The 27,214-nt window shown below is 42.8% G+C and overlaps 1 protein-coding gene across 1 annotated transcript in view; it reads left to right on the top strand.

Moving 5' to 3' along the window:
* Nucleotides 1-27,214, top strand: part of ME1 (malic enzyme 1) — a 399,810-nt gene that overhangs the window by 25,125 nt on the left and 347,471 nt on the right. The gene's annotated exons all lie outside the window — the stretch shown is intronic.

The raw sequence follows: 27,214 nt of genomic DNA, 5'->3' as shown, positions 1-27,214 counted from the left end.
TTGGGAGATCATCTGCAAGTGAGAATCCTAACAAAGGGTGCTTGCATCTTAGAGAGGAGGAGTTAGGAGTTAGGGGGGATAACGACTCAACAGGGGTCTGAGGGGAAGAACAAAAAGGTACATACCCAGGAAAGTACAAAGAGCAAATGACTCCTGCGCTTAAGGGGTGGCCTTGCGGCTGGTATCCGGAAAATGCGATTCAGGTCAAATTGTAGTAAATTCAGGCTGTGCTGCAACTCTCAACGGGTCGTGGTAACCCAAAGAAGATACTGGAAAAGAGAAATGGACAGAGGGCGCACCAGCCTAGTGCATTATCTTTAAAACTATTTATTGTAATAGACATGTATACACATTATACTCACAAAACGATTATGAAACACGGGCAATAAGCAATGAGGGACCACCAGGGGTCTCCACTGGGCATCCTCTGCTGCCGCAGGCCGTGGAAGGATGTAGACCTCCAAAAAACTGCTTACGCGTTTCGGGGTGTTCCCCCTTCATCAGAGCTCAGATGAAGGGGGAACACCCCGAAACACGTAAGCAGTTTTTTGGAGGTCTACATCCTTCCACGGCCTGCGGCAGCTGAGGATGCCCAGTGGAGACCCCTGGTGGTCCCTTATTCCTTATTGCCCGTGTTTCATAATCGTTTTGTGAGTATAATGTGTATACATGTCTATTACAATAAATAGTTTTAAAGATAATGCACTAGGCTGGTGCGCCCTCTGTCCATTTCTCTTTTACATACCCAGGAAAGCCTAGGCTTTGCTTTTTTCCAGGTGATACACTCACACCAATGAACAGCGTTACTGGGGATCGAAGGCCTTCGCCGGTGGCTATGAGGAGAGCTGCCCCTCTGGAATATCCCAGGGGGGAAGTTGCGGTTAGCGATGACCCTGAGGTGCCACCAGGAAGGGCCCTATGTCCATCTTGCGGTAAGTTGTGCGTTGCTAATGAAGATTATATGTGGATGTGAAAACAAAAAAGATTAACGATGAACTGTAACGGTAAATTACTTTTTTAGCTTAGATGAACACAAAGATACAAAAAGCTCAGCAAGAGCTTGAGTTGCAGGGTGTCTGGGGCTGAGTTGAAGTGTCAGCGAGATTTGTAACGTCCTGAAGGATTAGAAAGTCTGAGTTTCTTGGGTGCTTCCTTCCTGGGGCTGCACTGGTCTCTCGGATTTGTGACGTGTTGGGGAGCTGATCCATTGGTAGTGTCCATAGGAATATGGAGGAAGCTTTGTAAATAGTGATAAGCCTCTTCCAGGTAGGAGAAGGATTTTGGATCTCCCGAGGGGTCTGTGAAGTGGAGGGTAGCTGTATAAGCCAAAGTGAATTTCACCCTCTTTTGGTAGAGTGTTTGACAGATCGTCTGGAAAGCTTTCCTGCGGCGTGAGACTTCTTTTGAGTAGTCCACAAAAAGAAGCAGCTTATGGCCGCCAAGTTGGACAGATTTTGAATTCTGAAGGGATTTCAGGATATTGACTCTATCCATATAATTCAGATAACGGACTATAACTGGGAGAGGGATGCGCCTGTTGTTTGATGGGGCACCCAGACGATGAGCCCTTTCCTCCGTGCACAGTGAGGCAATTCCTAGGGAAGACGGGATGCGTGCAGTACAGATATCATGCAGGGAATCAGCATTATAGGACTCTGGGAGCTTTACAACCTTTAGATTGTTCCATCTGGTCTTTTCAAGGTCATCTACCTTCATCTTCCAGGTCAGGCATGCAATGCTCCATATCGGACAGGAATTTAGCCTTCTCTCCCAGCTCTTTCCTAAGTTGGGTGATTCCTGCTGCAATAGCCCTATCCACTGCTTCAGTAATCATAGGTGAGAGGAGGGCTGCAACAGCTTGTGCCAGACCTACAACTTGTTCCTCTGGAATAGCAGGGGTTACAGGATATGGAGTGAAGAAATCCCTCCCAATCACCCCTCACAGCGCAACCCCCCAAATCCCTGCACAAATTCACAACCCCATCCTCGTACAGAGTGCAGGGGTCAGGAATGCATTACGTACAGAGAGCAGGGGTCAGGAATGCATTACGTACAGAGTGCAGGGGTCAGGAATATATTCAGGAGAATGCTAGATACAGAATGCAGGGTTCTGGAGTGCATTATGCACAGGGTTCAGGAGAGATAGGGAGTAGTGCCTTACTAAGCTGACCAAGATTTCCCATAGATACAAATGTTAGACAGGGAGCAATGCCATACCAAGTTGACCAAGATTCTCCATTGAGGCCAATGTTAAAAAAAGGGAGTAGTGCTATACCAAGTTGACCAAGATTCTCCATTGATTCCAATGTTAAAAAATGGGAGTAGTGCTATACCAAGGTGACCAAGATTCTCCATTGAGGACAATGTTAAAAAATGGGAGTAGTGCCATACCAAGGTGACCAAGATTTCCCATTGAGGCAAATGTTAAAAATCGGGAGTAGTGCCATACCAAGCTGTACATAGTAGCGAATGTACGTAAATGCCTCTGTACTGCACCTCTTCCCAGCTGCTACAACCTCTGCAACACACACACCTCTCCTCTGCCCTTATCTTCCCCAAAGGTCCCCCATCTTCCACGTGATTACCTTTCTAAAATACCTTTCTGTTGCTGGCTGCCATATCTTCCTTCTCCTTCTTCCCTATGCACATGTTGCTTGACACAGGAGGCGGGTCTGAGTAGCAGCCCCGCCCATTACCAACATCACAGCATGAATTTGACAGGTGCAGTCTCTCATTGTGGCTGCATAGTGCACACCCAGCTGGTTTGTTAGCCAATCCCTGGCTTTTACAAATGTTCCCACTGCTGCCGGTCCTTCTGAGCTAGAGGTAACATTTATGACCAGAATTATGCCGGACAAAGCCTCTGTACAGCGGGACAGCAGGACAGCGTGACAGTCCTGCCTAGGTTGGGAGGTATGCTGTCATCCTACCGATCTTCCTGCTGTACGGGCCCACCTATGTGCAGGGGCCCCATACAGGAGTACAGGCTGTACCCCCCCTGATGGCGGCCATGGGCAGTGATGGTGGCAGGGTCGGATGTCATGAGCGGCTGTGGGAAGCTGGTTTTCTATGTAGATGTTCCCAGAGCCGCCGTTCCGAGCTCCTTCACGCTGGGCGACGGAACCGGAAGTCTATATGCATCTTCTAATGAAGCATATGCTATTTGGTTAATGTTATCATTGCCAGAGTAATTCTTTTAAAATATGCAAATTAATAAACAATTTTCCATAATGCTAAGGAGGTTTATATACGGTATTTAAAGTAGAAATAGGCAAAACTTTTTTTTTCATTTTGGATAGAGTAAGGGAGAGTTATAACCCCTGTCAGATTTTTTTTCGCCACCTGTGTCCCATTGCGTAGATTTCACTTCGCTTCACAGGAAATGAGAGGAAATCCCTGCAATATAAGAGAATTCCTTGGGGACCCCCTATTCCCTAAAACAAGTGACCCCATTGGAAGATCACTCCTCTATTACTTTTCTGGGGACAACCCAATATTTGGAATTTTCTTTTACTTTCACTTTTACTTAATGGTAAACATGACAAATAAAGAGGGTGAATCTCTTTAACGGGGACACCAACAGCAATAAAAACTGACAGGCGTTCTAATCTCTCTCCACTCTATCCAAAACAAAAAAAAAAAATGTGGCTTTTAGTTATACGTTAAAATGTAACACCAGACATTTGTAACATTTTGTACAAGCTGGAGAAGGGTTAGATCCACTGTCAGGGTTTTTGTTGCTATCTGTGGATACATTTTCCATATCCTTCCTGTACCCATGACCCTCTACTAAGAAAGGTATGTTTTATTGCTCTTTTATGCTATTATTGTGGTATTCCAATTTATTTGTGTCCGAGATATCATTAGACCCCTTTGTCCCTTCCAGGTACACTTTTGCTAGCAATCAGGTACTTAAAGCTGAGCTCCAGGCTCCTTCAGAAGATCAAATACTGTAACTGCTGACTTTTAATATTAGGACACTTAACTGCCCAGGAATCTAGCGGTGTTCTCACCTGAGCTGATTTTTAAATCGGCTATCGGGTCTCCCACCACCATCTTTACTAAGGGACACTGGCAGTGAAGCCTTGTGGCTTCACAGCCAGTTTCTTAATGCGCCTGCGCTCTGCGCTCTGTGAATAGGCCAGGTGTGGGGGAAGGAGGGAGGGGGCGGCGAACTTCTGGCTGAGTTTGCAGTGGCCAGGTACCTGCTGTCCCCCAAAAGGTGCCAAATGTGGCAGCAGACAGGGGGAGGAGGCAGACAAGCAGAGCTTCCCCTTTTGGGTGGAGCTTCATTTTAAAACATTTAAAATAAAACCCATTGATTTAGCTGTTTCCCAAAACAGTCATATGGAAAGCATGCTGTGAATGATAACTATCACAGTTGTTTCTGCTCTTAACCGAACTGTCAAGTCACCAAACTACTTGTTTCAAAACTGATCACATGTGCAGCACCGTGGCAAATCAGATCAAATAGAGGCTAAGATGGCAGCTACCTTAGCTGTAAATGATAGGAGCGTTTAGTTACACTTTAAAGTAAGAATTTCTTCAAATTAGTCTGCTGAATGAAGGACCTAACTAGTCTCCTCTCCTGCACCCTTTCCGGAACCCATTCTTGCCCGCCTGCAGGACATTAACAGATACATTACCAATGATCCACTTAATCTCCAGTTTCCAGCAGGTTATTTTCAAATCAAACAGTATTCCTATACAAAATGCCTTGAGGTGTCAAGATGCTTTGTGGATGATTGCTGTATAATCTGATGTATTAATAAACCTGCTGGATGTATAGATCTCTCAGTGCTAGGCCATTTATTTTGCACTTTAATTCAGAAGACTGATTATTCCCAATCAAGCTGTCATTGTGTAATGCTGTTAACTACTTTGAGTGAAAATGGCAGCTGTAGGATTTTCTTTTGAAGTGGCACTTGCCCTGCAATCAAACTATTGTATAGGTATAAACTAGTATGGCCTAAATTGTTCTCCCTGGAGAAGAGAAACTTACAGGGAGACATGATTACAATATACAAATATCTTAATGGTGATTCTAGCAGGGAGGGGAAAACTATTGAGTCTTAGGTCTCTTATGAAGAGACATAGCCTCTCAATGAAGTTAGAGGAGAAGCTGTTTAACCATATGTAAATGGTTCTTTACTGTTAAAGCGGTAAGGATGTGGAACTCCCACAGTTGGCGGTGTCAGCAGAAAATGTCGTTAAAAAAGCTTTAAGGCATCTCGGTGAAGGCAATATACAGGGATATTAGAAATCCACTTAAATTAAAACTCTTCCATTTTGTTTTAGTGTGCGGTTCACAAAGAACTTTTCAGTTCTGTTTAGCCATCATCCCAAAAGAATTTGGGGTTGGTGCCTCAGGTCAAAAGGTGGGACCTTTAGGGCTAATATATTCGTTCATCGAAGGTAATTGTTTTTGAGTAAAACAGATTTATTAAAAGTTTTTGAAACATATAGTATAAATTACAAATGTATACAGTAGATCCAAGGAAATAAATATTGAATTAATCCTAGGTTAAGTGTATGGGTTATAGACCCGTTAGTGATCGTGAACAAGAAAAAAGTAGGAAAAGGGTGACACGTGATATGGTGACAATCACTGTCTCTCTATTGTTCCACGCTTATTTGGGATAGCGTCGGATCCATAGGGAGGGTATTCAAGTGTCCTACGCTTTTCGGCCGAAGGGCCTTTATCAAGGAGAGTATGTCAACCACATCTGTAAGTATAGTAAATTAATGGATTAAATATATATTATTTGAACCAATCGGAATGTTTGTTTTCCTTATTGGTCATATAATATAAAACATACTTGTTAGGAAAGGATTTCGCCTCTGGTCCTTGCCTCTGGTCCTTATCTATCACATAGGAATCGTGTTGCCGCTGCTGCTAGAGTATATAATTATGGGATATTGTGTTGTTATAGTATTTGGTAAATTTTCTTTTGTCTTTATGTGCTTCACATTAGTTTTTTACTTACTAGTCAAGCCGTATGTTTCTTTGGGCCAAGGGAGCGGGAAGGTACTGTCCCAATTCTGGTCCAATCTGTATTTGGAAGTGTACATATTTTTATGCATTTTTTATATCTGTGCATTTTTACATAGTTAGATACTTTATTGCACTTACTTATGTGCGAGTGTATTCTCCGGGTTTTCCACCAGGTGGTGCTAATGTGCGGTTAGTCCCCTTCTTTCTATCAGAATAGATAGAGAGGGGAAGCATAAATAAATTGTGAAGTAATGAAGTACCATCAATGCTTCGAGTTAGGCATTGTGGTTACTTACTTTTGGGATTTCCAGAGAAGGTCCAAATGTCTCTTGGTGGCAGGGTCCGGGTGTCCTCACTCTCCCTCGGTCAGAGGGAAGTGGCGCCCTGTTTCGATTCCCGGCCTATTTATGACCCGCGGTGCGCATGCGCAGATATGCGCAATGACGTTGCTTCCGGGTTTTGTCATCTGTGTTGCGGGTATATCTTCTAAGCGGCCGCCGACACACGAGAGGAGGACGATCCCTGTAAGGGGATTTTGCAGTAGATGGTGCTTACTGCTTGCCTCTTAAGCCCCCGGTTTGTACCATACCGGGGTTGCCTGTGCCGGATGTAAAAAAATAAGGGATGAGGATAGACCAGAGGATAAATCCCTAATCCCAATCATACATAAAGAAGACAAAAAATAAATAATAAAAAATAAAAAAATAATTGCAATTTATGAACAAGGATAATATTTCTTTTATAGACAGGTCCGGGGGCCGTCTTTACAATATTTCATTATATACGAAGAATTCTATGTACGTTTTTTTACAGCAATATAATATTAGATAGGTAGGTTTTGGGTTACTTATGGAAAATCCTGATGTGACACCAATGGGAGATCCCGATATGGTCTGGGGTGTGTTGAGCCCCCTTGAGTATGGGTAACTGATTGTGGGTTCAGGGTTCTCAGATTTTAGTTTTTATGATGGTCCCTAATATTGGTGGGGTATTAGCATGGTCCTGGATGGATAAATAGTTTTTTCCTTGTTTTTTCAATCCGTTTTGCCCGATGAGAACCCTTCTAAGAAAGGGCGGTAACTCGTGTTCTCATTTAGGCCCTGGGGTTGTGCGGCATTCAATCTTTTTATCCATCTTAGCTCCATCTGGAGGAGGGACTTATTCCAGTCCCCCCCTCTTGTGGGGACATGTATTCTGTCTAATATAGAAAAGTTGACTTTTGGCATCCTGTTTTTGTGGTGGTTAGCCAAATGGCGGCCTAATGGGAGGTAGAAATTGCTTAAATGCATACATGCATACTCAAAAACAATTACCTTCGATGAACGAATATATTAGCCCTAAAAGTCCCACCTTTTGACCTGAGGCACCAACCCCATATTTAAAACTCTTCCATTCAAATCTCAACTTTTTTCTACCCTTCATTCTGTACTTCATCCCCACTGCCTCCACCCACCATTTTGTTTACTGCCCAGGAGATTGCCAATAATTTCCAAAACGAAATCGAAACAATTCGTCATGAGATATCCAGCATCCAGCTTACTCCCCCAAAGAACACAGGTCCAACACAATACTCAATACTTTCCTCCTTTGACCCACTCCTTTGTTACCACTCACTCGGTCCTCTCGGCTCTGTCCCCTCACTATTACTGTGACCACCTTCCTGCTCTATCCTAAACTTTCTAACCCACATTTTCAACCTCCGCCTCTCCACTGGCATCTTTACCTCCCTGCTCAAACATGCACTGGTTACCCCCATACTTAATAAACCTTCACTGGACCCCACCAGTTTGAATAACTTAAGAGCCATCTCTCTCCTCCCACTTACCTCCAAGCTTCTTGAACACCTTGTCCACAACCGTATGAGTTGCTACCTCACTGACAACAAACTTCTCAGTCCCCTACAGTCCAACTTCTGCCCACAACATTCCACTGAAACTGTCCTACTAACACTCACCAATGACCTACTAACTGCTAAAACCAAAGGCCAGTACTCCATTCTCATACTTTTGGACCTTTTTGCTGCCTTTGACACAGTTGACCACCCATTCCTCCTCAATAAATTCCACTCTTTGGCCTCTGTGACTCTGCTCTTTCCTAGTTCCCCTCCTACCTATCTTAATGCACTTTCAGTGTCACATACAACACCATCACCTTCACTCCTCCTTCCTCTTTCTTTTGGGGAACCCCAAGGCTCTGTCTTTTGACTGCTCCCATTCTCTCTCTATATACCTCTTCCCTGGGCCATTTGATAGCCTCCCATGGCTGCACGTATTACACAAATTTACTGAGAGATATATCAGTATGGATGTCACACAACTTCCTTAACCACTTACCTACAGTGCACTTTCACCCCCTTCCTGCCCAGACCGATTTTCAGCTTTCAGCGCTCTCACACTTTGACTGAGAATTACTCAGTCATGCAACACTGTACCCATTCAAAAATTGTGTCCTTTTTTTCACACAAATAGAGCTTTCTTTTGATGGTATTTAATCACTACTGGGTTTTTTATTTTTTGTGCTATAAATAAAAAAAGACTGAAAATATTGTGAAAAAACGCATTTTTCTTTGTTTCTGTCATAAAATTTTGCAAATTAGTAATTTTTCTTCACAAATTTTGGCCAAAATTTATACTGCTACTTATCTTTGGTAAAAATAACCCAAGTAAGTGTATATTATTTGGTCTTTGTGAAAGTTATAGAGTCCACAAGCTATGGTGCGAATCATTGAAAATTGATCACACTTGATCACACCTGATGTACTGAAGGCCTATCTCATTTCTTGAGACACTAAAAAGTCAGGAAAGTACAAATACCCCCCAAATGACCCCTTTTTGGAAAGTAGACATTCCAAGGTATTTAATAAGGGGCATGGTGAGTTTTTTGAAGTTGTAATTTTTTCCCACAATGCTTTGCAAAATGAAGATTTTTTTTTTTATTTTATTTTTTTTTACAAATTGCCGTATTAACAGGTTATTTCTCTCACACAGCACATGTATACTTGCAACTACACCCCAAAACACATTCTACTACTCCTTCTGAGTATGGCGATACCACATGTGTGAGACTTTTTCACAGCCTGGCCACATACAGAGGCCTAACATCCAACCAGCACCGTCCGGCATTCTAGGAGCACAAATTTCACATATAATTTCCTGACAACCTATCGTACTTTTGAAGGCCCTGGAGCACCAGGACAATGGAAACCCCTATAAAATGACCCCATTTTGGAAAGCAAACACCCCAACGTATAATTTTTGAGGCATAATGAGTCTTTTGAATATGTCATTTTTTTCCACAAGTTTTTGGAAAATGTGGAAAGAAAATGAAAACACATTTTTTTTTACACAAAGCTGTCCATTTATGCAATATTTCTAACACATAGCATGTACATAGCAAAAATTGCACCCCAAAATACATTCTGCTATTCCTCCTGAGTATGGCGATACCACATATGTAACACTTTTTCACAGCCTGGCCACATACATAGGCCTAACATCCAAGTAGCGCTTTACACAAAGTTGTCCATTTATCCACTTTAAGACTGGGCCTATTTTTGACACTTGGTGTTTACAAGCTAAAATCATTTTTTTGCTAGAAAACTACTTGGAACCCCCAAACATTATATATTTTTTTTTAGCAGAGACCCTAGAGAATAAAATGGAGATCGTTGCAATATTTTTTATCACACCATATTTGCGCAGCAGTCTTCCAAATGCGATTTTTTTGAAAAAAAATCACTTTTTTGATCTAAAAAATAAGAAAACAGTAAATTTAGCAAATTTTTTTTCCATAATGTGAACGATAATGTTACGCCGAGTAATTAGATACCCAACATGTCATGCTTCAAAATTGCGCATGCTCACAGAATGGCGCCAAACATTGGTACTTAAAAATCCCCATAGGCAACATTTTAAAAATTTCTGCAGATTACTAGCTTAGAGTTACAGAAGAGGTCTAGGGCTTAAATTATTGCTCTCGCTCTAACGATCGCGGCGATACCTCACATGTATGGTTTGAACACCGTTTACATATGTGGGCGGGACTTGCGTATGCGTTTGCTTCTGCGCGCGAGCTAACGGGGACAGGGCGCTTTAATTTTTTTTTTTTTTTTTTTTTCCTATTTATTTTATTTATTATTTTTTTATTTTTACACAGTTTAAAAAAAAAAAATGTTTTGATAATTTTTATTCCTATTACAAGGAATGTAAACATCCCTTGTAATAGAAATAGGCATGACAGGTCCTCTTTATTGTGAGATCTGGGGTCAAAAAGACCTCACACCTCACAACTACACTAAAAAAGAAAAAAAAAAAAAAATTGTTGAAAGAGGAAAAAAAAAAAAGCAAAAAAAAAAAGGCGGCCCTTTAAACCGGTTGCTAGGCAACGTCTTTTGACGTAGCTCCGGTCCTCCAAGACCATAGAGTTGAGTGAGGGCCATCTTGCCCTCACTCGACTTCCTGTCTCTGAGGATCCGGGACCGGATAATTTTCCCCGCTGCCGGCGGGTCCGGTAAGCTGGGAAAACGTCTGGGACGCGGCAGGAGGGGGGGGGGGCACCTCTTCCCCTGCACCGTAAGGGTAATTCCGCGGCGAATCCGCCACTGGGACCACCCTTATCTGAAAGCCGACCGCCCGCCGTTTCAAAAAATACCGGGGTTATGGGGGCTATCTTCTGCCATAACCCCAGTATTTAGCTTTTAATGGCCGACGCATATAGTCGTTAGGCGGTCAGTAAGTGATTGCATGTATATGGCAAACAGGTGACGATGACTGATGGGGTGACAGGTGACGATGACTGATGGGGTGACAGGTGACGATGACGGATGGGGTGACAGGTGATGATGACTGATGGGGTGACAGGTGATGATGATTGATGAGGTGACAGGTGACGATGATTGATGAGGTGACAGATGACAATCACTGACCGGGTGACATGTGACGATGATTGATGGGGTGACAAGTGACGATCACTGATGGGGTGTCAAGTGACGATGATTGATAGGGTGACAGATGACGGTGACTGATGGGGTGACAGGTGACGATGACTGATGGGGTGACAGGTTACGATGACTGATGGGGTGACAGATGACGATGACTGATGGGGTGACAGGTGACGGTGATTGATGGGGTGACAGGTGACGGGGCGATGGTCACTGATGGGTGACAGGTGACGGGCGATGGTGCACGGCGGTACTGATGGCAGTCTCTGGTGACCGGTGAACTTTAGGCTACATTCACATGTGAGCGTAGCGATCACGGGCAGAATCACTGCGATTCTGCCCGCGATCCAGAAATCATTGCAAATGGCGGGACGCCTGTGCGTTGCCCGCTGTGCGATGTTGCTGCGATTTCCGCCTGCCGAATCGCGGTAACATCACGCAAACAACGCATGACGCCCCAAAGAAACTCTTGTACTTTTTTGGGCGTCATGCGATGTTTGCGCGATGTTACTGCGATTCGGCAGGCGGAAATGGCGGCAACATCGCACAGCGTTTGGGGTGCTATTGCAAATCACGGGCAACGCACAGGCGTCCCGCAATTTGCAATGATTTCCGGATCGCGGGCAGAATCGCGGTGATTTTGCCCGCGATCGCTGCGCTCACATGTGAACGTTATGGGTGTCAATTTCTGGGCACTGATGAGGTGACTGTTGGGTGACAGGTGACATTGGGGGGGGCTGAGGACTGTGTGGGGGGACCTTTATTACTGTGATTTTAGTGTGATTTTACTTTGTACATGTGTACAGAGCAGTAACTCACTATTTCTAGCTCTTCTCCCCTCATACTGGAAACTGTATGAGGAGAGAAGAGCTAGTAACAGTCAGTTACTGTTCTGTGTTTACATTTTGTGATCGGCTGTGAATGGATTCACAGCCGATCACATAGTAAACAGTCACTGTCAGTGACTGTTTACTACCGCCGGTGACAGCTGTGTTCCTACGGAACACAGTGCCACCGACATGACCGCGCTGCGCGCTCCCGATCGCGCATGCGCGGTCATCTCCCGGCCGCCTCCATTGTGATCGGCTGTGTCATTGGAACACAGCCGATCACGTGGGAAACAGCCATGCCTATTGGCTGTTTCCCCCCTGCCGGTGACCGCCTGTGTCCCGGGGACACACCGACACCGGCAGTGCACGGCGGCGCGCCCGCGATCGCGCGCCTGCCGTGCTTGAATGGGCGGACGTCATATGACGTCCGCCCAGGATAATAGCCGCACCGTCCCGCCGTCATATGACGGCGGGCGGGCGGTAAGTGGTTAAACTCAATCTTTCTAAAACTGTGCTTGCTAAATGTCCTCCTCCCTGATCCCCTCCCGATGACTTTACCATTAAGATCAATTGCTAGAGATGGGCAAAAACCTTATATTGCAGGTCGCTCAGCGTGATGTTCGCCAACCTGCAATGCACTGCACAGTGAATTCAAAACCTTGATTGGGCAAAGCTTTACCCAATCAGAACACAGTGGATAGCTGGTTGTCAAGGAGTGGAAGCCGGCCCTGACGTCTTTAACAACGGATGAGTCATCAGCTGTCAATGGGCTTCCCTTCTAAAAGGTGAAAAAAAAACCTATTGTCTGCAATAAAAACTGTTAAAAAAACAATGTGAGGGTCCCTCCCCCAATCCATACCAGGCCTTTTGGGTCTAGTATGGATTTTAAGGCGAACTCCATGCCAAAATTAAAAAAAAAGAAAAAAAAAAAAAAAACGTTGTGGATTCCGCACCGAAATCCATATCAAATTCTTAGATCTGGTATTGACTTTGAGGGAAACCCCCCTTTGCCATTTTTTTTTTCTTTAATGGGGTGAGATCTCTCTCAAAATTTATACCAGACCCTTCTCTGAGCATGAAGCCCAGCAGGTCAGGAAAGGGGGGTGCTTTGGGACAGGGGGGCTCTTCCCCACAACCCTGGGCTGTGATTTTGAGGGTCTGCAGGCAGGGGGCTTATTGGAATCTGAAAGCCCCCTTTAACAAGGGGGCCCCCCAGATTCTGGTCCCCTTACTGTGTGAATGAGTATGGGGTACATTGTACACCTACCCATTCACCAAACAAATAAATAAATTCATAAAAAAATAAATACAGGAGGCAGTTTTTGACAATTCCTTTATTAAAAATTTAAAATAATTATTTTCTTCAGGTCCAGTGGTGGTGGTGGCGTCATAATTGACTATGGATCTACATTAAGGGACGCCTCCTGTCTTTATTTAATTTTTACACCTTTTTTTGAGAATGGGTAGGGGTACAATGTACCCCATACTCATTCACATACGGAGGGGGCTGGGACCTGGGGGCCCCTGTGTTAAGCCCCCTGCCAGCAGACCCCCGCAACCACACCCCAGGGTTGTCGGGCAGAACTTCTCCCACCCCAAAGCACCCCTTTCATGTTGAGGGCATGTGGCCTTACATGGTTCAGGAGGGGGGCTGCTTGCTTGCCCCCCCCTTTCCTGCTCTGCTGAGCTGCATGCTCGGAGAAGGGTCTGGTATAGATTTTGGGGGGACCCCATGCCGTTTTTGTTTTAACATTTTTGTATTTCCAGCAATTGTATTGTATTGCCAGCAATTTAAATGTATTTTTTTTTTTTTATAAATATCAGTTTTTCCGCAGCAGGTTTTATATATAGTACAGATGAGCCACTTAACAGGCAGACAAAGCCCCCCCCCCCCCCCCCCCGACACAATATTTAAAGGGATCTTTTGTTTTTATTGTTTCACTTTAAGTATCATTAAAATCACTAGCCCTGTAAAGATGATATTTTTTTAAAAACATTTTTGAATTGATACATGTCCCCCAGGGAAGTAATCGGCCCCCATACCCTTTTTATGGCCAATAACCTGCATATAAGCCTTTCCAATGGAGACTTTTTTTTTTTAAATTCAGGTCCCATAGACCTTTTTCTCGGGGATGTTCGAGAGTTCTGGTGCGAACCAAACAGAGGGGTGTTCAGCCCATCTCTATCAATGGCACAACCATTGGTCCCTCCACACATGCCAGGTTGCTGGGTGTAATCCTAGACTCTGACCTCTCCGTCAGCCCCCACATCCAAATCACTGGTTAAATCTTGCCGCCTTGACCTTCACTACATTTCCAGAATTGGCCCCTTCCTGACTAACGACATCACAAAAAAAGTACTCCTTAGTTATTTCCCACCTTGACTACTGCAACTCCCTCCTTACTGGCCTACCTTTACACAAGCTATCCACCTTCAGTCTATTATGAAGACTGCTGCTAGATTTATACACCTTACTAACCATTCTGTGACTGCTGCCCCTCTCTGCCAATCTCTTCACTGGTTTCCCCTACCCCATCGTATAAAATTCAAAATCCTAACCACAACATACAAGGTCATCCACAACATCCCCTCCAGCTGCATCACCAACCTCATCTGCAGATATCGCCCAAATTGTTCTCTCTGCTCTTCCCAAGACCTCCTGCTCACTAGCTTCCTTGTTACCTCATCCCACGCTCGCATCCAGGACTTCTCCAGATCCTCACACATCCTTTGGAACTCCCTGCCCCAGTATGTCTGGTCAGCTCCTACACTGTCTGCCTTTAGGCGATCCTTGAAAACTCATTTATTCAGGGAAGCCTACCCCACCTCCACCTAAGAACTGTACCTAGTCACCTCCATCAGATCATCCCGGCAGCTATTACCTTTTGTACCACGTCCCCTTCACTTTAGATTTTAAGCTCCATGAGCAGGGCCATCCAATTCCTTCTGTATTGAACTGTTTTGAAATTGTTCTGACCCCCTTTATATTGTAAAGCGTTACATAAACTGTTGGCTCCATATAAATCCTGAATAATAATATTAATACTAATAATAATAAATAGTGACATACACACATAAACAAAGGCTGAACTGGATGGACTGGTGTCTTTGTTCAACTTTACCAACAATGTAATTCAGATGTTTTCTGTTTTCCTCTTCTTCCATTATTGTATGCATATTAGTGGAGTCTGTTAAAATGAACGCCACTTCCACCCTGGCAAAATCCCCTCCAAAGATAGCGGATAAATGTTAGTATATAGTTGGATTTCATGTTAAAATCCCAGTGTGTTTCTTAAAGGGAGTGTGTCATCAAACATAATATATAGTGAAATAGTTATGTAACCAGGTTGGTAGGCGACTAATAGGATGGGGGCAGGGCGAAGGGGGGAATGAATCTACCAAAAACTGGATATGGGGATTTAAATGTGCCTATATATCAACAACATAGACCACAGATTATAAAAAATTTAGCATGTTTATTAAAATACAGACAGTATAATATATATATAATTCCTCTAGTCGTATAAATATAACAATATATCTAAAATGCATCACATGATCTGCTTGTGGATTGACGCGTTTCACTGAAATAGCTTCCTCGGGATCCAAGCATTGTATACATATAAGACAGATTTGCAAACTATAATATCTAAAATAAACAACAATACATATCAATATACATCACATACAGTACTTCCGATAGACATTGATGCAACCAACAATTAATATATCAGTACATCATAACAGAATCTGGGAAGGAAAAACAAATAGACAAAAAAAATGGAAATAAAAGGGGAAAAGGGAGTGGAGGAAAGGGGAAACATAAAAGTAATAATGTGAGGTATCAAGCCGCAGTGGATCAACGGGGGGGGGGGGGGGGGGAGGACTTCAAGCAAGTTGAAGGACGGGAGTATAAAGAACCAGCACATAACATAAAATATATATGATTGTTCTTACCCATCGATAAGATCAAACGACAAACTTCTTGCAAAGTTAGATAGCAAATGATAACACCTTAGCGCCTGTAGGTAGAATAGCTAAAATTATATAAAAACTCAAAAACACCAAAGTATGCAAAGAGGAGCCCAAGTGGTAATGAAAAATAAAAAGTGGACATATAAAAGTGACAAAGCAAAATATTTTTGCATAGGAACCCAAAATTGGGTATTAGAAGAGACAAAATTACAAGAGTGTGATTATATCTATAAAAGTGGCCAAAGGGAAGAAGTGCAAATAAAGAGAGTGGTGACCAGAGTGTACACCCAAAGACCTAGTGTACAAATATGCCAAAAATGTGAGAAAAAAAAATGGAGAAAACACCCAAAACCAGTGCAACAGCGAGGGGCCACAGACGCCGCAATATTCCCAATATTATAAAGCATTGAATAGACTCACCATCTAAACAAAAAGCAAGGGAAAAATTCCCACTTAGCAGTCCTTAAATGGATCATCGGGTTCAAAGTAGAGAAAAAATATACTGCACACAGGGCCCGGGTGTAAAGAACAGGAGATAGATAGAGAATCTCTGTTACATCAATAAAATAAGGGTATAACCTGGTTATCCCCAATAAAGCAAAATCAGCCATTCATAAGCTGCCTAAGACAAAATAGAAAGCAGGGAAATCTATCAGCTTAGCAAGTATTCAGATGGATACACTGGAAAAAAAAATATCCTTATTGGTCCAATAAACAGTGGGACTTACCATAGCCCAAAATGTTATCTCATCTAATCCCATCCAGTGCCATAATTGTCACCCAAAAATTGAATGAATGCCAAACTCAGAGAGTACTCGGGTTAAAAAAAGGGGAGAAACATCCTCCCCTTCCACTCGCCTCCAGCCCCCCACATCTTCCCGCCAAGAGCTGCTGAGTGCGTACGTACGGGAGGATGTTCCTAAACTCTTCCGTGTCACTTCCGGTTATCTATAGCCGGAAGTGATGCGTCTGGCAGGCCGCGGTTAGGACCAGATGAGAAACATCTGGCGGCCGCGGCATACGTCATAACAATGGAGGCCGGAAGAGAGGAGCATGACAACCACGCCTCCCCACCTCCAGCCCGGCCAAGAGGCACACAGGCAGTTCCACATTAATAAGGAAACCACCAAGCTGAATATATATTTAATAGAAGCTGCCACTGTTTTACCTTCAAGTTGCATGGTTATTAAAAGGCAGAAAAGCACCGATTTAGCATCACTATGAGTGAGGTGGGTGCCTTTCACCTGGTTTTCAGATCATAGGCTAGACAGCCCAAAAAAAGTAAAAGCCTAGTACACACGATCAGAAAATCGGATGAAAAATATAACTTATGAAGTGATCGCACGATAATCTGATCCTTAGTACACACCTTTGGAAAGCCGATCATGAGAGTTCAGCAAACGTATCTAAAGGGACAAACACATTTTTTTTTTTTTTTTTTTTGTACGATGTTCATTTAATCAGTACAGTATTTGTGTGAAGAAAATCAGAAGACCAAGACCACGCATGCTTAGAAACGACAGAATACTTTACAGTACAATACAACACATTACATCACTTCAGAAGTTGTATTCTGTCGTACAAGAATTTTATTTACCTAAGTACCTAAGTAACCTCTTCATTTTTTATATTAGATTAGCATGAAAAAAAAAAACCAGAGGATTAACGTTCAAAATTCTCAGTGCGTAGGAGGCTGTTAGCTCAAATCTTGTCAGGAGGCAATCACGATGATATTACAGCCCTTCAGTTGCTAACCCCCCTTTCTAGATAGTGAATTTACCCCCGTCCGGCCGGGAGTTATGACAACACATAGCACTCAAACGTAGTGCAGTCACAACTAATTTTATTGCACGTGAAGCTCATATTTAAGGCATGTTTTGAGCGGGAAAGACTGCTCCAAACCGGTTTATAATTCATCAGTCAATAGCACATATCAGACAGAATAGTACATAAAAGGGCCTTTGCTTTCGCCATGCATTTGTGTCAATATGAGGTGTTTTGTTGTAGTATCGGTCCGTCTTGTGTTCAGCTTGTCTGTGTTAATGTAAGCAATTGTCAATTGTTTATGGTGGTGTCAGTCTCTATGCAAAATGTCTTGTAATCTAAATGCTAAGCCTTAACTCGTTAAGTGTCTGAATGAATGAATGGAAAAGTGTTGAACATGTCAATGTCTTTTCATCTATATGCAAAATACAGCTGTCTGCTGTCCAAGGTTGTTATGAATGGTTGTCCGTCTAGCTCGTTACGATGTAAATGCAAGGGCCCACATTTCATCACAGGATGGGCATAAACTGAAATATATATCTGAAATATCATAAGGCATATTAATACAATCTTTCAGAGGCTTAGAGCAATATTAAAGGCTTGGTTTTTTTGTTTTTTTAAATAACAAACGTGTCATACTTACCTGCTCTGTGCAGTGGTTTTGCTCTGGACAACCCTGATCCACCTCTTCTTGGGTCCCCCGCTGGTGCTCTCGGCTCCTCCCTCCTTGCTCTAGGGGCACCCGAGCAAGCTTACTCCCAAGCCGCTGCTCTGCGTGTCTGTACACACATGGAGCCAATGCTCAGCCCAGCCTCCTCTCTCTCCTCATGGGCTCACTGATTGTGCTTGACAATTGCGCCCTTTGCTGTCTCAGCCAATGAGGAGTGAGAGTCCCTGGAGAGCCAAGGCTCTCGTGCACATCGCTGGATTGAGATGGAGCTCAGGTGAGTATTAGGGGAGGCTGGGGGAGCTGCTGCACACAGAAGGTTTTTTTTTTTTATCCTAATGAATAGAATGCAATAACGTTAAAAAAACCTTCTGTGTTTAGAACTATGTTAAGCGATACAACAAGAGCGTCATATTAATGGTCAAAGAATCCAAATTCAGCTTTGATTGAGGAATAGTAAAGCAACATGTGCAATGTGTTTGGGAGCTCTGGCACACCTCTTATCAGGGCATGGATTTTGCATGAAATTGAAAGTAGAGAGCTTGATTTAGGAAATACATGGAAGAGTTTGTCAGGCTGACATACTTAGCTGCAATGTCTCCGTGGCTATTTAAGCAGCATAGTGTACATTTTGATGTTTAAATACACTTTAATCACAGATTCCTCTTTGTGATTTTGAAAAGTCATAGATATGTGAAAATGGGTAAAATGCTTATAGCAATTTTTAGTCCCTAAGCGTTGGACACAATAGGCTAGGTGGGACTTTAAGTGAGACCCAAGCAGGTAGTGCCCGGTGTCTCCATCCCTATATCAAGAAAAAAAAAATGAGGTTGAAGGATTGTAAGAGGTGCATGGAAGTCAGCCAGCCCCCAGTCTGATGTACTCACCCTCCAGTCTGTCACCAACCAAGTAGACCTGTCTCATGATACAAAGAACAGGGGTTTAGTTGACACACATTTGCAAACGCATATGTAAGCTGCAGAGCCACTTCACGGCACCCTGTTTTATCTGCAGTTCCTAACACTTTCTAATTTAGTGTCTGAGAGTCCACACTGAGAGCACATGGTTGCTAATGGATGGATGGGGGAACAGGTGGGATGGGAGACAGCCCAAACCTCCCCCAACCCACCCCATCCATGACTGGTCTGTTGTCTCAAAACTAAAATAACTAGGTTGTAGAGATGGTACAAACTGGAAAGGACCAGCTGAGAAGCATTGCACCTCCATCCCCTTGGTGGATGCAGTATAAAGACAGATAGGGATTATATATATATGGGGCATGGCCTGTAAAGCACAATGCGTTTAAATGCCTAATTTCCTATTTGGGAGTTTGTGTGACACAAGCAGGTCATGCTATTGGTCTCCATCCCTGTATGCGGAAAAAATAAAGTCAAATCAGACTGAATCCACCAAAAACGAACAAAAATCGCACGGTGGGACTTTATATGAGGCACCAAGCTGTAAGCAAGGCGTCTCCGACTTAGACACAATAGGCTAGGTGGGACTTTAAGTGAGACCCAAGCAGGTAGTGCCCGGCGTCTCCATCCCTATATCAAGAAAAAAATGAGGTTGAAGGATTGTAAGAGGTGCATGGAAGTCAGCCAGCCCCCAGTCTGATGTACTCACCCTCCAGTCTGTCACCAACCAAGTAGACCTGTCTCATGATACAAAGTCCCTAAGTGTTATATCTCTGTGGGATGGGGTTAGAAGACACTTATATTCTTTATTGCTAGAAAGAGAAGAAAGAGCACTGTGGCTCAAGGAAACACTGGAGGGGCGATAATTTGCATCTGCTGACAGTTTATCCTGCTGCCTACTTAATATCCCATCCACAGGTTTGCTTCAAGTTAAATTAAAAAAAAACAGTGCAATTCATTTAATATACTGGTTTTCACCCAGTTAGTTCCTATCCCTTTCATGTAATCAACTCAGAGGTATTAAGCAGTCAGTTAAATGTTAATCTTTCTTTATTAAACAGGAAATTAAACTATAGGTCACACTCTTCTATAACCAACAAATGGAACTTTATATTCTAAACTTTACTTGTGGATAAATTATCTCTTTGTTCATGTACTATATTAAAAAATAGCACATTTAACTTTATATTAGCTATATTTTAGCTTGCTGCATTTTCACCTCCCAGTCTGTGTTTTACATGTAATTGAATGAAGTATTGTCGGTTATGTGGGCGCATTCACACCATACAAATGGTATTTAAAGTCAACATGAAACTGCTCAAGAGGTTATATTTACTAAAAAAAGGCATGCAGATATCTACCTTAAAGTGGAAATAAACGATCACAACCACTGTATGAAATGGCACACATCAAGGTAATCTAATGACCAAAATGAACACAGAATATATAGTATTTCTTGATGCACGTACTTTTGATGCTCATACTTTTGCTTTCCCAATAGCACTCCCAAATACAGAACGTTGGCATCTTTCTTTACTTTCAAAAAGCAGGTAGGCTGGAAGTGGACATCATAGACTCTCTCTGACAATTAATAAGCGTGCACATCAGCATGCAAACTGGTGTTCGATTTGCACACTCCTAAACTGTAAAACATTATTTGTCATACAAAAGGATGTGAACATGTTTAGCTTCACTTGTGCTGTCAATAAAATTGTTCTCTGGAGTGGGGCAGAATGAAACGAAATGGATTGCCTGATATCGCTGAGAGTAGCCAGGAGGTTCACATGCAGACTGGGGGGAAAATGGGAGACCAGCCAGACTACTAATTAGGTGCAATGAAAATACAAAGGAACACATGTTATATTAATTTAAATTGTGGTTTTCAAGTTTCAAAGGTGAATTAACACTTTAAATAATAATTGGAACTTGTGTAATCTAAAAGCCTGGTTTGTGTCTGCTGTGTTACTTTTAGGGATATCCAGAAAACAGTGGTGTGGGACTGCATCTAGGAAATAATTATATATGGCATTGCTGATCCAAATAAGAAAGGGGAGGACAGTCAAATTTTTGTCTAAATTGCCAAAGCAACAACTTACTACAGGCTGTTGATATTAGTGTAACGGTCGTATGGTGTCTGCACAGTACGGCATCTTGTGATTCATTGGCCTTTATCGATTGCTACTTTGTAAGTATCAATTTGTAGCAGTTTTTATATCTCTAATAAATGTTTTTGGTAATACACTGGATAGGTACTCCTTCTTGTTCCTTTGTTTTGTTGATTAGTGTAGGTGGTTAAAAGAGAAGTATGGCTTCCAAAAAAATAAACATTTATACTCCTCTTGGTGGATGTAGGATCGATGGGATGCTGCATCTGTCTCCTGACAGCTCTGTAGTGAGAACCAAGCAATCAAACACCACATTCTTCTCCTCTCCTCTGAGCAGAGAGCCGGGACTGTCAGTCAGCAGCTGTCTGCTCTCCCCTCCAGCGCTCATTGAAGGGCTGGGCTGTGGAGGGAGCAGGAGGGGCTGGCTCAGGCTCTGGACAGATCTCTGAGAGGCATAGCCAGGTGCCCACCCAGGCTTCTGGGTGGATCCTGACCATATGGTCGGGATCTTTCCACAGCCTTGACCAGCTCTGTGACGTTAGCCGACAGCGGAACAAACTGCACTCCTGTGATCCACAGGAGAAATAAAGCCAACAAAGTTTTGGCCATACTTCTCATTTTAACAAAAATACTAAGTTTCATTATATAAGGTGTACAGAGCTCCAATCATTACCAGTGAATTCTACCTCTTGCAGTTTCCTTTGATAAAGTGACAAGGCTACTAATCTGCTCCTGAATTCAGTGTTGCCACTTATGTAGGCTGTGATTGCTCTGCGGTAGCATGAAAAAAGTTGAAGAGGGTGTGGCTTTGAGCATTGTCACTGCTAATTCACAGGCCTGTAGCTTGTCAATCAGTGCCTGATTACACCTAGTCCTGCCCACTGCTTTCTGCATGCTGAAAACGACCACTCTGTTGCAGTGTCTAAAAGTAGGAGCATGTGAGACACAAATAGGGAAGGATTTGGCTCAGTCAGGGGAGTTAAAGGAAGTTAATTATTACTTTATAAAGCTTGAGCATCACAATATAACAGAATTTAAGACTTGTTTACCCTGTCACATAGGAGTCTTTAGATGTACTTTAATGATAAATACATTACAGGACTGGGTAAATATCTCACACTTTTGACATGTTATGCAATAAATGGTGTTTAAAGTGTATGTAAACCTTAACAATAAGCTTCTGTTGTTTGCTCAATTTGGTCTGTTAAATATATTATTAACATTGTTCTTGTATATACAGTATCTCACAAAAGTAAGTACACCCCTCACGGCTGTGTAAATATTTTATTATATTTTTTCATGTGACAACACTGAAGAAATGATACTTTGCTACAATGTAAAGTAGTGAGTGTACAGCTTGTATAACAGTGTAAATTTGCTGTCCCCTCAAAATAACTCAACACACAGCCATTAATGTCTAAACCGCTGGCAACAAAAGTGAGTACACCTCTAATTGAAAATGTCCAAATTGGGCCCAATTTGCCCTTTTCCCTCCCCAGTGTCATGTGACTCGTTAGTGTTACAAGTTCTCCGTGTGAATGGGGAGCAGCTGTGTTAAATTTGGTGTTATCGCTCTCACTCTCTCATACTGGTCACTGGAAGTTAAGCATGTTACCTCATGGCAAAGAACTCTCTGAGAATCTGAAAAAAAACTGTTGCTCTACATAAAGATGGCCTAGGCTATAAGAAGAGGCCAAGACCATACAGCGGTTTTACAGGACAGGTTCCACTCAGAACAGGTCTTGCCATGGTCGACCAAAGGAGTTGAGTGCATGTGCTCAGTGTCATATTCAGAGGTTGTCTTTGGGAAATAGACTTATGAGTGCTTCCAGCATTGCTGCAGAGGTTGAAGAGGTGGGTGGGGGGTCAGCCTGTCAGTGCTCATACCATACGCCGCACACTGCATCAAATTGGTCTGCATGGCTGTCATCCCAGAAGGAAGCCTCTTCTAAAGATGATGCACAAGAAAGCCCGCAAACAGTTTGCTAAAGACAAGTAGACTAAGAACATGGATTACTGGAACCATCTCCTGTGGTCTGATGAGACTGAGATAAATGTATTTGGATCAGATGGTGTCAAGCGAGTGTGGCGGCAACCAGGTAAGGAGTACAAAGACAAGTGTGTCTTGCCTACAGTCAAGCAAGGTGGTGGGAGTGTCATGTTCTGGGGCTGCATGATTTCTGCCAGAACTGGCAACATATACTGTGACATACTGAAGCAGAGCATGATCCCCTCCTTTTGGAGACTAGGCCACGGGGCAGTATTCCAACATGATAAGGACCCCAAACACACCTCCAAGACAATCACTGCCTTGCTAAAGAAGCTGAGGGTAAAGGTGATGGACTGGCCAAGCATGTCTCCAGACCTAAACCCTATTGAGCATCTGTGGGTCATCCTCAAATGGAAGGTGGAGGAGCGCAAGGTCTCGAACATCCACCAGCTCCATGATGTCATCATGGAGGAGTGGGGGAGGACTCTAGTGGCAACCTGTGAAGCTCTGGTGAACTCCATGCCCAGGATGGTTAAAGCAGTGCTGGGAAATAATGATGGCCACACAAAATATTGACACTTTGGGCCCAATTTGGACATTTTACCTTAGGGGTTTACTCACTTTTGTTGTAAGCGGTTTTGACATTAATGGCTTTGTGTTGAGTTATTTTGAGGGGACAGCAAATTTACACTGTTATACAAGCTGTACACTCACTACATTACACTGTAGCAAAGTGTCATTTCTTTAGTGTTGTCACATGAAAAGATATAATAAAATATTTACAAAAATGTGAGGGTGTACTCACTTTTGTAAGATACTGTATCTGTTAGATAAGTGCTAATAATAATTTTATTCCTGCCAGAGATATAGTGAGTTTGCAAGTTCCTGTGCACTTCTAAACCTTGCCCTGTTCAGTTCTGTAATAATAAGGTCATCTTCTTAACAGCACTAATCATTCCTTACAGCTGGCAGTAAACATTCTTTATTTGTTGCTTTAACATGTGATATGTGAGGATATTAACAGAATACAGTGCCAAAATTAATTATTTGATCCTCTGCAGATTTTGTAAGTTTTCCCACTTACAAAAGAAATGAAGGGTCTATAATTGTTATCATAGGTGTATTTTAAATGATAGAGAGAGATTTGTGTAACTGTATCATCTATTACACTCCACATAACACAGCTAAAACAATTTCCTATTATTTGATTTGCCTAAGTGGCTGTTCCAGCAGGCGATTACTCTGTGCATATAGTTTATTTATATAATAAAAATACACTCTTTAAGTTTTGACACCTTATTCATTTACCTAGCCCACAACTTCAATCTCTCTATCACAGTTTAGAGACAGTTTTGGGGCAAAAACATATAAATCTACTATTATGTTTTTTGGGATTTTGAGAGGAATTTAAAGCAGAGTTCCACCAAAAAGTGGAACTTCCGCTCTTTTGCTTCCTCCCCCCTCCCCCTCCGGTGCCACATTTGGCACTTTTCAGGGGGGGGGGGGGACGGGTACCAATTTTTGACAGGTACCCTTCCCCACTTCCGGGATATGGCGCCACGCGCCGTCCCTCGGAAATTTGGCCCCCTGCTCCTTTCCCCACCGCCGAGCCAATACGAATGCTCAGCGCGCTTCGCGCATGCGCAGTAGGGACCCGCCCGTGAAGCCGCAAGGCTTCACTGCCAGGTTCCCTCACCGGCAATGGTGGCGGCAGCACCCAATGGAAACATCAGCTGTGGTGCCGACATCGCTAGATTCCAGGAAAGGTAAGTGTCCTAATATTAAAAGTCAGCAGCTACAGTATGTGTAGCTGCTGACTTTTGGGGGGAGGGGAAGGCGAAACTCCACTTTAAAGTACTTAAAGTGTTACTAAACCCAGGACCCTGCTTTTACTATATCTGGTCTCCCACAGTACTGTACACAGAACACGTAAATGCAATTATTTTAAGTAATAATAAACAGTTAAATATCTTTTCACTTCAGCAGTATATAACAGTCTTCCCCTGGTGATCTGACCAGTAACACACCTCCTGTATTATACAGACACGACTCTGGATGAAGGAGCACAGGGGGCAGATTTGGACAGCAATATTGTCAGTCTGGGGGGAGGGGAGTGTTAGACATACTAGCAGATTTAAATACATTAACAAATTGAAACTGAACTCCAGCTAATATTTTATAATCAGTTACAGCAAACAGTTTTTTTTTCTTTTGGAATAAAGGTGTTACATAAAAAATAAATAAAAGCTGTTTTTTTTTAAGCACCCCTGACAGTATAAAATAGTCTGTCTCATCCTTGTAACTGCAAGATAATTTTTTCATTGAAAACCAACAGACTTAATTGGGTCCAATACCCCCCCCCCTTTTTTTTTCTTTTTTTTTCTATAGCTTTTAGCATTTGTTTCATTTGTGTATTAGTTTCTAAGCTTATACTGTGCAATTTGGAACAATTGGTTGTAACCCATTCATGAACAATGTTCAACTGCTTTTTGTAAGGGCTAAAGTATTGCACTTTACTTGGAACTTTAATAACAAATGGGCGTTCTTGTCAAACCAATCTCTTAGCATTCTACGAGGAAGTGAGCTGTGAGCTAGATAGGGGGAGACCAGTGGATGTGGTGTACTTGGATTTCGCTAAGGCGTTTGATACAGTTCCCCACAAGCGCTTAATTTATAAAATAAGGTCTGCAGGTATCGACAGCAGGGTTTGCTCTTGGATACGGAATTGGCTAAAAGGCCGTGTCCAAAGGGTGGTAATAAACAGCGCATACTCAGACTGGTCTGAGGTAGTAAGCGGGGTGCCCCAGGGCTCAGTCCTGGGACCAACCTTGTTCAATTTATTCATAAACAGCATTGAGGAAGGGATCAGTAGTTCGTTATCAGTTTTTGCAGATGACACAAAATTGGCCAGGGCAATAACTGCACAGCATGAAGCAGATATCCTACAGAATGACCTGGACAAAATTACGGAGTGGGCAACGACATGGCAAATGAGGTTTAATGTGGAGAAGTGTAAGGTTTTGCACTTGGGGACCAAAAACATAAAAACACAATACACGTTAGGAGGGGAACCCTTCGGGGAATCAAAAATGGAGAAAGATCTGGGAGTCTTGGTTGATGATAGATTAGGCAACAGCATGCAATGCCAAGCGGCAGCTTCCAAAGCCAACAGAATATTAGCATGCATAAAGAAAGGGATGTATTCCAGAGATAAGACTATAATCCTTCCACTTTATAAAACTCTGGTCCGACCGCATCTGGAGTATTCTGTCCAGTTCTGGTCGCCAGTCCTCAGGAGGGATGTGTTGGAGCTGGAGAAAGTCCAGAGAAGGGCAACTAAACTGATTAGGGGGTTGGAGGACCTTACCTATGAAGAGCGGCTGCAATCGCTCGATTTATTTTCCCTGGAGAAGAGACGTCTGAGAGGGGACATGATAGCAATTTATAAATATCTTAATGGGGATCTCAGCTTAGAAGAAAAGCTGTTCATTCGAAGGAATTGCATGAGGACTCGAGGACATACAATGCGATTAGAGGAGAAGCGTTTTAACCTCAGGCAACGTGGGGGGTTCTTTACTGTTAGGGCTACAAGATTGTGGAATTGTCTACCACAAGAGGTGGTTTCTGCGGGTAGTATGGTGACTTTCAAAAGACTCTTAGACTTACATCTCAAGGATCAGGAGATTGAGGGCTGTTAGATGATTACAGTCACACACACCTACACAGGTTGAACTGGATGGACTATTGTCTTTATTCAACCTCACCTACTATGTAACTATGTAACATTTTTGGAAATGGAAATAAAAAGACCTCCTGGCTGGATCACCAGCTAGAAATAAAAGAAAGAAAACCTAAAAAAGGAAACTAATACAGCCATCACATCTAAGAATTGGTAAGCTGCATTATAATAAATGATAGCTTTAGGGTTTAAATTAGGTCATCTGGGTTACTATTTACCTAGGTATAAAATAGTTTATACAGTTTATGGTTCAGCTGGCTAATACAGTGAATCACACTCAGAGTTTATATTCC

The sequence above is a fragment of the Pelophylax lessonae genome (assembly GCF_965119305.1).
Source record: "Pelophylax lessonae genome assembly, chromosome: 3".
Classification (NCBI taxonomy): domain Eukaryota; kingdom Metazoa; phylum Chordata; class Amphibia; order Anura; family Ranidae; genus Pelophylax; species Pelophylax lessonae.
The sequence above is the reverse complement of the archived record's forward strand: the minus strand, read 5'-3'. Positions and strand labels throughout refer to the sequence as shown.